The sequence below is a fragment of the Dipodomys spectabilis genome, unplaced genomic scaffold, assembly GCF_019054845.1.
Source record: "Dipodomys spectabilis isolate Male_0828 unplaced genomic scaffold, ASM1905484v1 ptg000082l, whole genome shotgun sequence".
In the NCBI taxonomy this organism is placed as follows: Eukaryota; Metazoa; Chordata; class Mammalia; order Rodentia; family Heteromyidae; genus Dipodomys; species Dipodomys spectabilis.
Genome location: NW_024870759.1, coordinates 530,280 through 543,272, shown reverse-complemented (window position 1 = coordinate 543,272; position 12,993 = coordinate 530,280). Strand labels below are relative to the sequence as shown.

General features: G+C 55.1%; 1 protein-coding gene across 7 annotated transcripts in view; it reads left to right on the top strand.

Annotated features, from left to right (window-relative positions):
- The first annotated feature begins 1,659 nt into the window (after positions 1-1,659).
- Positions 1,660-12,993, top strand: part of Bcor (BCL6 corepressor) — a 44,646-nt gene continuing 33,312 nt past the window's right edge. For 5 of the 7 annotated variants that reach the window (XM_042683623.1, XM_042683621.1, XM_042683622.1 and 2 more), the window contains exon 1: positions 1,660-2,414. The gene's annotated coding sequence lies outside the window, so the exon portion shown is untranslated. Of the gene's footprint in view, positions 2,415-3,247; positions 3,271-3,684; positions 3,810-12,993 lie in introns of those variants that run through there. The other 2 variants (XM_042683620.1, XM_042683619.1) reach the window with 2 other exon arrangements.

The following is a 12,993-nucleotide window of genomic DNA, read 5'->3' as shown; positions in this document are numbered from 1 at the left end:
ACCTTGACTTATTAATCAACTTGAGATGCTTTTGATTATTTTTGGCATAGGGACACTACAGGATATTTTAGAAGTTTCTGTGTGGATTTTACAAGCCACCTCCATTTCGGATTTATGTTCTCATCAAGCCTGAACCATCTTGTCCTTAGGCAGAAGATACCCAACCCCCTTCCCAGTATAAAAAGACCAGGCTCCAGCAAGCAGCCCAATGGGATCGCCTTTGGCCACGGTGTCTGAGCCCCCAGTCTGGGTGCGGTTAGGCTTGATTCCCCCCCCCCCCCCCGCCGCCCCCTTTAGGGCTCTCAGCTCACCCTTGAGGATCTGGGCTCTGGGAGGCCGGAATCTCACTTCTCCGATTCCCCCCTTCCGCCTGCCTGCCCCTGCCCGTCCCCCGTCTCAACCCTCCCTTCCCCCCCTCCCCGCCCGCGCCCAGCGCCGCGCCGGGTGCGCGTTGGAGAAGCTCAATACATGTCAATTGAATTGAACTGCTGCGGGCGCAGGCTGTATGCCGCCGCCGGGCAACGATCAGCACGACGTTACCGAGTGGAAATTTATGGGCCGACGGTGTAAGCCAAAAGTTGCTCCCTGCCAAGGAAAATAAAACGCGGGAGATAATCTCCCGAGGCCGAGGTGAGGGACTAGGGCAGACCCTCCAACCACCTGAGGCGGACCATGAAATACTCGGGAACTGGGAGAAAACCAGGCGGATCCTCGCTTCCATACTGCCCCCCCCACCTTCCCCTTGTGCCACCAAGAGTTACCCCCTCCCCCCCCGCCTCCAAACAATTCCCACAATTGAAATGTTCAAGGAAATCGGGCACAGACTTGGGGCCAACGGCCACTGTCTCCCTGGGTGGTGTTTCCAGGTAGCTCTGGACACCGAAATGGGAAGGAACTCTTCAGTGAAGAGGCGATCTGGGATCGGGGTGGGTGCAGACGCACACTGCTAGGTTCTGCTGGACTGTGTCTGGAAGAGGACGCGAGGCCGAGAGAGCGCAGCGCTGGTGTCGAAAAGCGGCAGTGGCGGCTGCCACTGGGGTTTGACAGCTTTGGCTGAGCGAAGTGCGAGGCGCTTTATGGTAATTGCGGTCCTCCACTAGCCTTCTGGGTAGCCAGGGGAGTCTCGGCGCGCGGCTAGGAAAGCTGCCCCCGCCCCCCCCCCCATCCCTCAGCTCCGGATCTGCTGGCTGCCCTCGCCGCCGCCGCCCAAGTCGGTCTCCAGGACGTGCGCCCAGGCTCGGCGTGGCGTGTGCAGCTAACTCAGGCCGGAGCTGGGGAGGAGACGGCAGGGGACGAGTGGGGGGGGGCACTCAGGTGGTCCGGGGTTCAGACAGAGGAGAGGCTAAAACGCGTCCGGCTGGGACTAGATGACAGCCAGGGAAAGTCGGGCAAACCTTTCATGGGGGAATCACCCCTCCCGAAACCCCACCGCGGAGGCGCCGCAGTGGAGGGTGATCGGAGACTAGGGGAGCTCAAACTTGCGAGAGCTGGAGGCGGCGGCGGGCGGGCGGCTGTCGCCCGAGCGCTGCGCCTGCGGGGGGAGGGGAGACGGCTGCTGGGAGGGAGGGAGGGAGGGCGGGCGGAGGGAGGGGGAGGAGGAAGAGGAGGGAACCAGGGAGGGGGGACGCGCTGGGATCGCGGCGTGCGGCGGCAGACGGAGCCCGGGCTCCCAGCAGCAAGGTGAGGCGGATCTGCGCTCCTCGGTGAACGCGGGCGGAGCTCGGCGGCTGCGGGGGAGACTGCGATCGAGAGCGGGAGCGAGGCGGACGGCGGAGGGGGAGCCCGCGAGCCGCCGGGCGGAGAGCCCAAGCCGCGCTGTCGCCGCGCAGGGACGACTTGGCCAACACACACACACACACACACTCACTCACACTCACACACACATCCAACCCGAGCGGGCGCTCGCGGCGAACCGTCAACATGGCGCTGGGGCTCTTGCCCGAGCGCGGGCGGCAGCGGCGGCGCGGGAGCTGCTGAGCCTGGTCGAGCCCAGTCCAGCTGCGGGAACCCAGAAGATCGCGTGGAGCTGTCGCCACCTGCCCTGAGGCTCCGATCCCTCTCCGCTCCGCCCCGCCCCACCCCCACGCGGCCCTGAGCCCACCCCTCCACTGGGCCGACCCCGAGGGCAGCCGGCTGGCAGTAGACGGCGAGGGAGGCGAGCGAGAACGGCGCCTGGAGCGGGCTGCGGGCAGCCGGGGACGGCAAACTTTGCTGCTCGCCGCGCTTCCCCGGTCCGGCTCCTTCTCCGCTCGTTAACTTAGCCATTTCCCCCCCACCCCACCCCAACCCTGCACACCTCTCCCGATCTACCCAGCCGCCCCCCGCTCTTTTTCGCCGCCTCGACTCTGCTCGAAGGAAACTTCAAAGCGTCGGATCGCGAAGCTCCCAGCTTACTCTCCGATTGGGAATTTCAGGTCAGTGCCGGGGAGCACCTTTTCCCGGGGAGGCCGCAGGCGGGCTTGGCGCGCCGCGGGCGGCTGCAATCCGACCCCCTTCCCCCGTGGCCCCCCGCCCGCCGCGGGTTTCTTCGACTCTTCGCGTCCCCCGCAATGGATTTGCCTGGCGCTTTAGCTGCCTTGCTCGCTTTCGTTTTTATTTCATAGCTGTAAGTTATTAGGAATGCAGTCAACCTAAGCGGCCCCGCGTGGGCATGGGGGGGGAGAGGGACGCAGCGGGGGGCCTGCTGCCTCCCGGGGGGGGGGAGGCTGGGAGGAGATCGGGGAGTTCGTCGAGTGGAAGTTTGCTGCCGTGTGTGTGTGTGTATGTGTATATGTGTGTGTGTGTGTGTGTGTGTGTGCGTGTGCGCGCGCGGGAGCGCGATCGCCGCTGAGCGCCGGGAGTCAGGCGCGGGGTGGGGGGGGGGGAGAACTGGGCTGGAAGCTGGAAAGCTCGGCTCGGCGTTAGCTCGCTAGCAGGAAGGGGAGGGCGGCGGGTTCCCGTCTGCTTTCTTTTTCGACTCGGGAAAGAACTGTTAAAAAAAAAAAAAAAGCCCAGCCGCCGCCGCCTCGTCTCGCCTCTCCGGGGGCCGGTCGTTCTTCCAAGTGGAACGACAGCGTGTGCGTGCGCGAGGGTGTGTGGCGGGCGCCTCGGGCCGAGCCGAGCTCGACCTGCTGCCGCCGCGCAACTAAAAGGGAGTCCCGGTTCTTCCCCCCCCCACCCCCCCCCTTGGCTCGCCCCAAAGCTCGAATCACGTGGATTTGAAAAAAAAAAACTACTAGGAAATCGTGCTGAGCCTGAGGTTCGGACTCCGCGGGTCCGCCCGCTCGCCAGGTCAGACGCTTTGTTTTGTAAATGTTCTTTTTAGATTGCTGTGAGCTACTCTCCCCCCCCCTCCCCTTTCCACTACTCTAGTGTAGGGGTAGGCTTTAAATTCGGAACCCACCCCTGGGGGGTAGATTGCTGGTGTGCCAGCGGGAAGGGAGGGGGTGGTGGTGGCGAGACCTGGGCTCTCTGCGGGGCAGCGGGGAGTCTGGTGGGAAGCCTTGATGGGCGTGTGAAAGTCTGCGGCCAGAGGAAGTTGGTCCCACTCCCCTGGGCTTTCGGCCCGGAGGGTCGGTGCGAAGAGGAACTTGCGCACCGGGGCGCGATCCTAGACCCAAGCGGCGAGTGTGAGGCGCCGTTGCGCCGCGGGGCCCGCGCTTGGATCGGGAGGGAAGCTGCGCTGCAGAGCCTCCGCTAACTCGGGGGCTCGGGGCGGCGGCGAGCGCCTGCTGTTTACGAAGGGAGCCTTGGGGCACCGTGTACGGAGTTGGACGACTCGTGGCACATGTGGTTCAGACGGACTTCCTGAGGCCGCAACGCTCCTGGGGGTACGTACCCAGATCGCGAAGACTGCCGACGCTGGGCGAGGCTTAATTTGCTGTTAATGAATCTTTTCCAGAAAGTCCGCGATCTCCAGCTAGAGGCTCTGAGTGCCCGCGCGCGAGGGCGCGCGCGGCCGGCGTCTACCGAGTGGGGGTTGGGGGGGATGGAAGAGCGAAGAAGGAAGGAGGAGGGTTATGTGTATTTAAAAACAAACCTTAAAAAGAAACTGGCGCGCTTCAAATTGGTATTCGTACAGCTTCGATGCGTCTAGACGAAGACAGCTCGGGATTTTGGCTGTGTGGTTTCCTACCCTTTCTCTAGAGGAGGCTAGGAGTGGGGTGTTGATATTTGGTTCTAAGGGTAGCCCCCTTGGAGAAAAATCCTCAAGACGGCCAAGGAGTAAAAAGGAGGAGGAAATGGCCCACCCCAGAAGGTGGTGGGTGGTGAGCACAGACAGTCGGGTATTTCTAGCCATCTGACACGTCCTGTGGCACTGGAAAAGGACACCGGTGGCCGAAATCTTACGAGGTGCTGGATTCGGTTTTTGCCAATAGAATTGCTTATGTGGAAGGTATTTTAATTGTTGGCCTCCAAGACTCCCGTACGTGGACACTTGGATAAATATGCTTGCCTTCTCTACCCCCTCCCACTCCGCCTCCGACCTGTTTGTTATCTGGTCTTGGGCTTTGCAGTTTGGGTTCTCGTGTTTTATTTTGGGCACGATTTTGCCGCGTAGAGGAAGAGGGGGGAGGGAGACGATCGTTAATATGCGGTCCAGGTTTAATCCGAGGCTGGCCTTCGCCGTGCTGATAGACGCTGCCTCGCACGCCAATTGCCTTGGGGTGCTTGGGGCGGGGGTGGAAGGGGGGGGTGTCGGACGCACGGGGTTTCAGGCGCCAGGCGTTCGGCCGGTAGGTCGGGGCTAGGGCTCTGCCGGCCCCAGCGCTGTCCTTTGAGGCGCTGTCACCAGTAGGTGACTGAGAGTTAATTAGGAAGTGTTCTCTGGATCAATGGGCCGCACAGCTCATTAGCGATTCTCTCCAGCCCTTTGCAGGGCCGTCCTCCGCCTCCCACACAGGCCGGGGCCCCGCGGTCCCAACTGCGGAGAGCGCCGCTGGGAAATGGGGAGGGGCGGGCAGTGAGGGACCACGGGGAGGCCAGTGTAACTTTGCGGGGCGGCACGTTAAGTGCGGCGCCGCCAGGCCCGCGCAGCCCGCTCTTTTCTTCCTGCTCGCGGTGGCCTCCTCTGTGTCTTTAACTCGCTCCCGCTCGCGTCGCCGCCTGGCTGCTCCTCCCCGCCTCCCTCGCCTATCTCTTGTTCTCGAAGCACGACGCCTGTGCTCCCCGCCCAGTTTGGGATTAGACAAGATAAAAATAGGACTGCCCAGCGAGCAGAGCTGTGACTGTGCCCCAGCAGCCGAGCTAGTGAAGAGCGCAGAAGACGGGGGCTCAGAAGGACCCCGCGTGGCGCTCGGGGCGCCAGGTCTTGTAGAACCCCTCCCACCTCCCACCCCGCAGGCGCCGTCACGCTCCCCGGGCTGTGTCCGCTGTGAACCGTGCGGGCCAGGGGACCTGGACCGGGTCTCCGCGCTCTCGCGGGTGTTGTTGGTGTGCGGGTGATAGATCGGTCTAGACAGGCATGCAGGCTCCCTCCCGGCTGAAGGACGGGGGTGGGGGAGTGCAGTGGAGTCGGCCGCAGACTCGCGTGAGCAGCGATTGAGCGAGCTAGCTTGTCCAGCGAGCGAGGGAGCGAGCGAGCTGGGTAGAAGGAAGGCTGCCCGGGGTTTCTCTTAACCCTTTAAGCGGCCGTAGAGATAGTGTGACGGGAAAGCTAGGTCAGGAGTCTAGTAGAAATGACTGAAGGCACAGTAATCCGTAGAGGTAGTAGTAGGCAATCTAGGCCCAGGGTTTTCCTTTCTCATGTGTGTGTGTGTGCACGCACGCGCGCGTGGTCACATCCTGGCGCATCGGGCTTGATTTCTTACACAAACCAAAAAGCTCTCTTGCTCAGGCTATCTAGCTTGACCGAATACTTCTCAGTGGGGGAGCTATGAACACACAAAATGGGCACCCTCATTCAGTTAAGCAACTGAGCCTGTGAGGTGAAGATGTGTAGACCTCAGTGTTCCCAGGAAGATTTTTTTTTTCCCCTTCTTAAAGTAAGGGAAGATCTGGGTAGAGCATAATGGAGCTTGTGACCCAGACTGCTGCAGACTAAGGACCTGAGCCTAAAATATCAAGCTAGTATGTGCAGGTATGTGTTGGAGAAAGCAGAGCAGTCCTTGTCTATAAATAAACACTTAGCCCTGAACTTGTGGGGGAGTTAGAATCAGATATGTGCAAGGAGACAGACTCCAACTAGGAGTTGGTCTGGACACTGTTATGAGATCCATCATTTGTATACACATATGGGGCTAATATTGAATTGGTTTGAAATTTTAATACAACTCTGCAGACGTTAGTCTAGTTCTTTCCAGAGCTTGAAATTGGTGGGTGGGTTCCCCTATACATAAATAACTCATTACTACTAACATTCCAAGTCTCCCCTCCCATCCCTTCAAACCTTTTTGTGGTCTTAAGGGATCTTCTGTTTACATTTGAACTTCAAACCCTAACTGGTCTGCCCTGAGAATGAGGCACATAGGCAAAGCAAAGATGTGATGCCATTGGGAGGGAGATGTGTAGTGTTCCAACGTCTCAGATTAAGACGTGCCCCTGAATGACATGTGCTGAGACAAATCGAGACACTTGGGCTCCGATGTCCTAATGGAACAAGAGATACATAAGAGATAAAGAACTGGCCAAGAGGAATGTAAACATGGGCATGCAAATACAGAGATGTACATTGATACTCGGAGAAAAATCCCACGCTTTGTTGGACAGAATTTTGCTAAGTATGTTCCAGAGACAACAAACAAACAAACAAAAAAAGCCCCTTTCAAGGTATGAAGAGGGTCACTTGGAAACACAAAGCACTCATAAGCATATGTCTATGCTTAGGTATACATGCTGTGCCTGGCCAAGCCTTCCTCCCCGATGGGTAGGATGTGAGCCACTCAACCACCTAGACGTGTATTCGCTAGGAAATGTCTTTGGCTAGACAGAAAGGGCCAAGCAGTCCTCCAAAAGATTGAAGGCCCTCTGTTAACTAGAATTGCTTTTGGTCAGTTTCTGCCCTCTGGAAGAGGATGAGGATGTATGCTGAAGCAGGCAAAAGTTCTGATGAGATTTGGAGTTCTTGACCTTAAACTACTAAATTGTGAGGGGGGGGGGAACCATAAGAGGAGCTTGCTACCTTGGTTAAGAGGAATGGCTATGTATCACTGGGTCCTGTTAGCTAGGTGAGGCAGGGCTTTAGTGATCTGGGAAAAGACAACGGAAAGTAGTGCGGCCTTTGGGAGACATAAAGAGAAGGAAAGCATGCTTTCATTTTGGTATGCTTTACTTTTTTTTAACTTTTTTTTTTCCTTCTGGAGGAGATCATGCTGGGCCTGCCTGTATTGGGTGGATTAGCAGGCGCCTGGGTGACCCTAGACACGCACGTAAACTCTGGCTAGGGTTTAGTTTGCCTGAGGCGTCGATTTGCTTCGGTCCCTCTTTGTCTAAGCCCAGCCGGGAATTCCAGCTTTTATTGGGAAGACCGCACTTGGGTGGAGTACGGATCGGGTGGGGCAGGGCTGGGCGAGCTGAGGGCCGTGGGCTGAGGAGACCGCGAGGCCACCTCAACCTCAGGAGCGCCTGGCAGGCTCCTGACAACACTACCCTGCTGGTTCCTTCGAGGGCAAAGGGTCTAGTGACCTAGCCTCGTGCATGGGGGCAGGAGGAGGGCCTGGATCCACTTCAGCTGTCTCGCCCCACTTCTCCCCTTCAGATCAGGAGCTCAGAAGGCCCTTTGTTAGGCCTCAGGGTCACACTCCTACCCCCGGGCCACTAAGGGGCGGGAGAACTCTAACTCTGGAATCCCCCTGGCCCCTTCTGGATGGAGCCTGGTGGGGGACCTCTCCCCTGACCATGTTGGGTTGGCCTCAGCAGGACACTGCCACCCCCCCTATCTCTTTGCTAGTGTTAATGGCCAATAGGATTCCAGTTTGTTTGCAGAGCCCAGCTGTGCTGCCGAGGCCTTGGTGGGAGCCAGTGGAGCTATGCTAGAGTGCGTAGCCTCTTCCGTAGCTGAATTCTAGTGATCACTTGGCCCAGGAAGGACATGGATCTCTTAACTCTGCCGAATGGCTTCCTCTGCGTGCTTTCTCCAACATTCTCCTAGGATTGGATATCTGATTTTTTTTGGGGGGGGGGGTAGGGTGGGAATTTAGTGATGACCCTCTCCTGTGATTTTTCTGTAGAAGGTGTCTTTTCTTGGCACATGCTCACCTCCACGTGTTCCCAGTTGAGAGTCTCAAGGAGGGTTTGATTGATTGATTATTTATTTATTAGAGTTCTGTCTCCCCAGCCAGCACCCCTGGTCTGGGCTCTCCATGATTAGACAAGCAGGAGAGTTCGCTCAGGGAAGATCCTGACAGCATAAAATATAATTTGTGATCTAAAAGACAGTTTCCAGTATAATCTCATTATGCACCACAGACTCCCGGTGTTATTTTGTGGAAGGCGGACAATGATCAATTTACATTGACCCGGGGCTGGGCGAGCTTTTAGATGGTAATTGCCATATTGATTTGCATGCAAAAAGGAGACCTGCTAAAATTAAAGACCGGAAGCTAAATTAAACTAAATTTATTGTCTAGGTGCAAACCCGGAGAACTGTTGGGGGAGGGAGGGGTGAGTCAGGTCAGTTTGCCTGGGGCAGAGCAGGTAAGAGGCTCTGGAGCTTGCTTCCGGTGGTCACAACTTAGGGAGCTCTCTTTGCTTTTGGTAATTTAAAATATGGGGGAGGGGCACGTGTGCAGGGAAGAGTTATAAAAGTTACTATAGCAGTGAAAGCACTGGGGTCCTTCCCAGTAATTGTGGGGGGGGAGTTTTATAGGGTTGGGGGGGGTCTCCCCGCACCATTTCCGGCACTCTTCCCCCCCCCCCATTTCTATTGTTCTATTGGGATGTTAGTCTTCCTGCCCGGGCCACCGAAAACTTATATCCGTAGGGTAGAAAGAGGGGGAGAAAACAGTCCTTCGTCCTTCCCGCTTTACTCTTTCCCCTACTCCTGACCTAGGGTGATTTTTGTTCCCTTCCCAGCTCTTCCAAGAGAATGTTAACGCTGGGGCTTACTCGAGGCCTGGCTGGGAGGCACAATAGGCATCGCGGGGGCTACGAGGTCCCATAGCTGAGGTCGGCTGGACAGCGACGGCGATGGCTTCTTCCTTTGGAGAAACCACCCGCTGCTCCAAAGTAGACCCAAGGGGTGGTGAGGTGTCTGGGGCGGGGGGGGGGGGGGGGGGGGGGACGGGTGTAGGAGGGCAAAGAGGCCGGTGGGCTCCCGAAAAGGATTGGGAAGCCCTGTCAAGAGTCGGGTGGAGGGGGAGGGTTTGGAAACTCAGCTCGCTCGCCAAGGCTGGAAAGTTTAAAAAAGAAACAAGAAAGCCACTTGCGGAGGGCTGGCCTGCAGCCAGGGACAGCCGGGCCCTGGCTCCCGGGCCGCTGGGGCCCGTTCCGCCCGTTCAGCTGCGGAACTGGGGAAAGCATCCGTGCAGGGCGAGTGGAGCGAGCTGCTCTGGTTGGCGCCCCATGTCTCTGCTGCGGATCAGGCCTCACTGGGTGGAAGATGGAACGTTCGACAACGTCAGGTGTGGAAGTTTCCAGAGCGTCTGAGCATCCCAGAGCCTGGAGCACGCTTAGTAAATTGGAGATGAGGTGAGGAGGGCGTTTCAGGCCCAGTATGGAAAGATTGGGGAAAAGATGCCAACCCTTAACTTACCTCACTTTTTGTGCAGACATCCGAGCGTCCATGTGGGGCCTACCTAGCATCTTGAAGGCCACTTGGCTTATACTTCCAATCCCACTTGCCCTGGTTCTTTAGCCTCTCTCTCTCTCTCTCTCTCTCTCTCTCTCTCTCTCTCTCTCTCTCTCTCTCTCTCTCTTGCATGTGCTTGGGCTTGGACTCCTCTTGGGTGCTCATTTTTAAGCTTTTTCTCAAGGCTGGCACTCTATCACTTCAGCCTTTTGGTGTTAATTGCAGATAAGAGTCTCATAGACTTTACTATCCTGGCTAGCTTTGAACCTTGACCCTCAGATCGCAGCCTGAGTAGCTGGGATTACATGTGTGAGGCATCAGTGTCCAGCTTCTGTAGGGGTTTTCAGTTAAGCCCAAGGACAGGTAAGTGTAAGAGTTCCTTACAGAGGGTTCTTGCTCTGTCTACATGATTTGATTTATTGCTTTGTGTGGCAAGACTAGGGTGGCAAGTCTAGTCCTACTATCTCTACTCAGCACTTTTCCCAGGACCTGTGAGGACCTGGCCCACCTACTGTGGCTGACAGAAAGAAAAATTTGGCCTTGTTTGGACCATGGCTTCAACCCAGAGTATTTCAGTGTATAGAGATTGTAGTATGGAGGGGAAAATGGTAAAAGTTTTTTGGAACTCCCGGAGATTGTCTTAATGGGTGTAGGAGAAACCTGGCTTGGGGTTCACTATAGACCTAGTCATACAGGTGTTACATGCTGTTTTCTTGCCCCATAGTCAGGTAGATAAGGCCTAAGAAGCTTTCCATACTTCTTTGACAAGACAGTGTGAAAACAGGAATTTCAGATGGCACAATTAGACCAATAATTGGCTCCTCTCCGAAACTCCAGGACTGAGTTTGACCATGGCCCATTTTTAACTAGCTGTGTGACCTTGGGGGGCAAGTTATTTATGGCCTCTGAGCCTTGGTAAGTTACTTCATTTGTAAGACTGGGAATAATTATCCACCTTTAGGATCAAAGACAATACTTGGCACATAGTAGGCCTGGAGGATTAATTGCTTTGAAAGAGTGGGGGCGATGGTGGCTCATGCCTGTAATCCTAGCTACTCAGGAGGCTGAGATCTGAGGATCACGGTTCAAAGCCAGCCGGGATAGGAAAGTCCCTGAGAGTCTTATCTCCAGTAAACCACCAGAAAACCGGAAGTGGCGCTGTGACTCAAGCGGTAGAGCGTGCACCTTGAGCTGAAGAGCTTAGGGACAGTGCCCAGGCCCAGAGTTCAAGTCCCACAACCAACAACAACAACAAAAAAGAGTGGTCATGCCCATTTTTCTACAAGTTGCATGACCATTCCTTGCTGCCCCTGACACTCTCTGAGAGCCCCCTACCCAGCTGCTAGGCCAGTATCCCCAGACCAAGGATGCAGGTTAAAGGTCCTTTCCCAGGGTGTTTTCCTCTGGGTCCGTCTATGTGGGTTTCTCTTTGTATTCTGCCTTTTAAAAGATTCCATATGAAGGGACTTGGGTTGGCTCCGCCCTCCCCTCTGTCCCCCCCCATCCCTCAAGTAAGATCATTAGATGGTTAGGAATTGATTCCAGAACCGGTATCTAGGTGCCCTTTAGCAAATCTTCCTGTCATTATTTCAGAGGAGGAGACAGGACCAGGAGGGGAGAGACCTGACCCAGTTGGAAGAGGTGAGAGAAGGTGGCCCACTGCTGGGGCCAGAGGTTATGTGGTTTGTTTGATAGGGATTAAGTCCGGATGTTATGAGGGCTCAGTGTGGTTTTCAATAAAGTCGGCCAGGGATTGCTTCTTTTATATCGATATGTATTTTTTTTTTCTAAATTACTAGCATGAGAAGAAAACCAGACCTGTATGGATCCAGGCCGGTAGTAAGCTACTGTGATCAGGTTTCCTACTCGACTCCCAGAGGGGAAGTCAGTGTTTGATTGAAGCTACACTTGGTTCTTGACTCTCAAGGGATGCCTGCTCTGAAACAGGAGCCCTCCCCACCCTCCCTTTCTCTCCTCTTCTCTCCCCCCCCCTTTTCCCTTCTTTCCCTAAAAGCCTTTGTGCTGAAAGAGCTTCAGTAGGCACGAATCCTCCCTGCTCCCTCTCGAAAGAATGCCTTACAGCCTTTGCTGACATTGGTTTGTGAGCAGTGGGTTTTACCAGGCCAGCAGTTTTGCCCCATTTTAGCTCACTATTTTAGAAGTAGTGTATGGACAGGATACGCTTAACTGTGATGATTGCCACAGTGTGTAGACTAGCTCTGCCTGGAATCTGAAGATGCCTTAACCTTTGCCCTTGGGGCCCTCCAGGAAGGGGGGGGGCAGGTGGGGAGCTCAAGGACTAAGGATTGTTAGGAGGAGAGTCTGTTTGTTTTCTACAGCCTGAGAAGCTGAGGGTGGAGTCAGGCAATCTTGTGTTCCAGCTTTGGGTCTGATTTAAAACTTGGTTTAATTGGAGAAAGTCCTAAGCATTTCACAGTTCTGTACAAAATGAAAACTTGAAATAGCTTGAGGCCTACGTCATTTAAGAAAGAATAAATGCAGTATAGAAATGTCCAAACGATGTAAATCCTGGCGTTGTCTGCCCTCCCATAAACACATGACAAGTGCAAAGGCATTTCCAGTCAAAACACCTCTGGACCCAACAACCTCCATCATTTGTATTTATTATTTTATTAGGAGTATTTTACACAGCATTTAAGAGGCCCTCAGACCCCACTGCACGGTGACTCTGCAGACTGGGGTGGAAGATGAGTGGGGGTGGGGAAGGCAGGGTCTCCATCTAGAAGCACTAGCTGGGAAAATTTCTCTAGATCTGGTGGAGGAGGGTGGTGGTGGTGATTTCAGCTGACCCCAGAGAAGACAAAAGGAGTACTTGGGAGGGAGAGCCCCCTCCCAACCCAGGATGGAAGTTGTGCCCCTGCCAGTTTGTTTACTCTCAGCTCCTATCCCTAAAGGCAAAATGGGGTCCATTTCTGGCTACTCTACTCCTTGGGTTATCGGTGATTTTCAAAGAATAGTATTTGTCTGCTATCGTTATTCTATATCCTGGTGGAAAGTTTATAACGAAAAGTAATGCCTTTCTTAAGTCATAAAATGAGCCTTGTATGATTATTTAATTAAAATCTATTTAAGGACCGATTAGGCGTGTAATTTGCGCTAATAATGACGATTATGGAAATGTTCAACTTAACCAAAAATCATAAAGGAGACATTTTGATCAGTGGGGCGACCAATAAGTATTCTGTGAGTTGGGCAATTTCCAAAAGACTTTGTACAGTGAGGCTGTACAAAGTGCAAACCTGCCTGGCCTCTGACAGCCTGGAGAG